Here is a 3,766-nt window from a genome sequence, read left to right as displayed (position 1 = left end):
AGACAGAGAAAGTGAGGGAGAGAAAGCCAGGGAGACAGAGAAAGCGAGAGAGGCAGAGAAAGTGAGAGAGAAAGAAAGCAAGTGAGAAAGAGATAATGAGAGATTGCGAAGGCGAGAGAGACAGAGAAAGCGAGAGAGAAAAAGCAAGAGAGGCAGAGAAAGCGAGAGGGAGAGAAAAAGCGTGAAGGACAGAGAATGCAAGACAGACAGAAAAAGCGAGAGATAGAGAAAGCATAAGAGGCAGAGAAAGAAAAAGAAACAGAGAAAGCAAGAGAGATAGAGAAAGTGAGGGAGACAGAGAAAGCGAGAGAGGCAGAGAAAGCAAGAGAGACAGAGAAAGCGAGAGTGAAAAATAGAAAGCGAGGGAGACAGAGAAAGCGGGGGAGACAGAGAAAGCGAGAGATCCAGTGGAAGTGAGAGAGAGAGAAAGCAAGTGAGACAGAGATAACAAGAGAGACAGAGAAAGCGACAGAAGCAGAGAAAGCGAGAGAGCCAGAGAAAGCGAGAGAGGCAGAGAAAGGGAGAGAGATAAGAAAAGCGAGACAGAGAAATGGAGAGGTTGAGAAACATAGAAAAAGAGAAAGGGAGAGGCAGAAAAATTACGAGAGACAGACAAAGCGAGAGAGACAGAGATAGCGAGAGAGAGAGAGTAAAAGCTTGAGGGACAGAGAAAGCGCGAGAGACAGAAAAAGTGAGAGATAGAGAAATCGCGAGAGAGAGTGAAAGAGAGGGAGAGAGAGAAAGAGACAGAGGCAGAGAAAGTGAGAGAGACAGAGAAAGCGTGAGAGGCAGAGAAAGCGAGAGACAGAGGAAGCGAGAGAGGGAGAGAAAGCGAGAGAGGCAGAGAAAGCGAGAGAGGCAGAGAAAGCGAAAGAGGCAGAGAAAGCGAGAGAGACAGAGAAAGTGAGAGGGACAGAGAAAGCGAGAAAGACAGAGAAAGCGAGAGAGACAGAGAAAGCGAGATAGGCAGTGAAACCGAGAGAGGCAGAGAAAGCGAGAGAGACAGATAAAGCAAGAGAGACAGTGAAACCGAGAGAGGCAGAGAAAGTGAGAGAGACAGAGAAAGCGAGAGAGGCAGAGAAAGTGAGAGAGAAAGAAAGCAATTGAGAAAGAGATAATGAGAGATTGAGAAAGCGAGAGAGACAGAGAAAGCGAGAGAGAAAAAGCAAGAGAGGCAGAGAAAGCGAGAGGGAGAGAAAAAGCGTGAAGAACAGAGAATGCAAGACAGACAGAAAAAGCAAGAGGCAGAGAAAGCAAGAGAAACAGAGAAAGCAAGAGCGATAGAGAAAGCGAGGGAGACAGAAAAAGCGAGAGAGGCAGAGAAAGCGAGGGAGACAGAGAAAGCGAGAGATGCAGAGAAAGTGAGAGAGAGAGAAAGCAAGTGAGACAGAGATAACAAGAGAGACAGAGAAAGCGACAGAAGCAGAGAAAACTAGAGAGCCAGAGAAAGCGAGAGAGGCAGAGAAAGGGAGAGAGATAAGAAAAGCGAGACAGAGAAATGGAGAGGTTGAGAAACATAGAAAAAGAGAAAGGGAGAGGCAGAGAAATTCCGAGAGACAGACAAAGCGAGAGATTCAGAGATAGCGAGAGAGAGAGTAAAAGCTTGAGGGACAGAGAAAGCGCGAGAGACAGAAAAAGTGAGAGATAGAGAAAGCGAGAAAGTGAGTGAAAGAGAGGGAGACAGAGAAAGAGACAGAGGCAGAGAAAGCGAGAGAGACAGAGAAAGCGAGAGAGGGAGGGAAAGCGAGAGAGGCAGAGAAAGCGAGAGAGGCAGAGAAAGCAAGAGAGGCAGAGAAAGCAAGAGAGGCAGAGAAAGCGAGAGGGACAGAGAAAGCGAGAAAGACAGAGAAAGCGAGAGAGACAGAGAAAGCAAGGGAGACAGAGATAGGGAGAGAGACAGAGAAAGCGAGAGAGGCAGAAAAAGTGAGAGACAGAGAAAACGAGAGAGGCAGAGAAAGGGAGAGAGATAAGAAAAGCAAGAGAGAGAAATGGAGAGGTTGAGACACAAAGAAGAAGAGAAAGGAAGAGGCAGAGAAATTAACAGCGACAAACAAAGCGAGAGACAGAGAAAGCGAGAGAGAGAGAGAAAGAGAGGGAGACAGAGAAAGAGACAGAGGCAGGGAAAGCGAGAGAGACAGAGAAATCGAGAGAGGCAGAGAAAGCGAGAGAGACAGAGAAAGCGAGAGAGACAGATAAAGCGAGAGAGACTGAGAAAGCTAGAGGGAGAGAAAAAGCATGAAGGACAGAGAATGCGAGAGAGGCAAAGAAAGCGAGAGATAAAGTAAGAGAGGCAGAGAAAGCGACAGAGACAGAGAAAGTGAGGGAGAGAAAGCCAGGGAGACAGAGAAAGCGAGAGAGGCAGAGAAAGTGAGAGAGAAAGAAAGCAAGTGAGAAAGAGATAATGAGAGATTGCGAAGGCGAGAGAGACAGAGAAAGCGAGAGAGAAAAAGCAAGAGAGGCAGAGAAAGCGAGAGGGAGAGAAAAAGCGTGAAGGACAGAGAATGCAAGACAGACAGAAAAAGCGAGAGATAGAGAAAGCATAAGAGGCAGAGAAAGAAAAAGAAACAGAGAAAGCAAGAGAGATAGAGAAAGTGAGGGAGACAGAGAAAGCGAGAGAGGCAGAGAAAGCAAGAGAGACAGAGAAAGCGAGAGTGAAAAATAGAAAGCGAGGGAGACAGAGAAAGCGGGGGAGACAGAGAAAGCGAGAGATCCAGTGGAAGTGAGAGAGAGAGAAAGCAAGTGAGACAGAGATAACAAGAGAGACAGAGAAAGAGACAGAAGCAGAGAAAGCGAGAGAGCCAGAGAAAGCGAGAGAGGCAGAGAAAGGGAGAGAGATAAGAAAAGCGAGACAGAGAAATGGAGAGGTTGAGAAACATAGAAAAAGAGAAAGGGAGAGGCAGAAAAATTACGAGAGACAGACAAAGCGAGAGAGACAGAGATAGCGAGAGAGAGAGAGTAAAAGCTTGAGGGACAGAGAAAGCGCGAGAGACAGAAAAAGTGAGAGATAGAGAAATCGCGAGAGAGAGTGAAAGAGAGGGAGAGAGAGAAAGAGACAGAGGCAGAGAAAGCGAGAGAGACAGAGAAAGCGTGAGAGGCAGAGAAAGCGAGAGACAGAGAAAGCGAGAGAGGGAGAGAAAGCGAGAGAGGCAGAGAAAGCGAGAGAGGCAGAGAAAGCGAGAGAGGCAGAGAAAGCGAGAGAGACAGAGAAAGTGAGAGGGACAGAGAAAGCGAGAAAGACAGAGAAAGCGAGAGAGACAGAGAAAGCGAGAGAGGCAGTGAAACCGAGAGAGGCAGAGAAAGCGAGAGAGACAGATAAAGCAAGAGAGACAGTGAAACCGAGAGAGGCAGAGAAAGTGAGAGAGACAGAGAAAGCGAGAGAGGCAGAGAAAGTGAGAGAGAAAGAAAGCAATTGAGAAAGAGATAATGAGAGATTGAGAAAGCAAGAGAGACAGAGAAAGCGAGAGAGGCAGAGAAAGCGAGAGAGACAGAGAAAGTGAGAGAGAAAAAGCAAGAGAGGCAGAGAAAGCGAGATGGAGAGAAAAAGCGTGAAGGACAGAGAATGCAAGACAGACAGAAAAAGCGAGAGATAGAGAAAGCATAAGAGGCAGAGAAAGCAAGAGAAACAGAGAAAGCAAGAGCGATAGAGAAAGCGAGGGAGACAGAAAAAGCGAGAGAGGCAGAGAAAGCGAGGGAGACAGAGAAAGCGAGAGATGCAGAGAAAGTGAGAGAGAGAGAAAGCAAGTGAGACAGAGATAACAAGAGAGAC

This window comes from Carcharodon carcharias (assembly GCF_017639515.1).
Source record: "Carcharodon carcharias isolate sCarCar2 chromosome 37 unlocalized genomic scaffold, sCarCar2.pri SUPER_37_unloc_13, whole genome shotgun sequence".
NCBI classification, from domain to species: Eukaryota; Metazoa; Chordata; class Chondrichthyes; order Lamniformes; family Lamnidae; genus Carcharodon; species Carcharodon carcharias.
The sequence above is the reverse complement of the archived record's forward strand: the minus strand, read 5'-3'. Positions refer to the sequence as shown.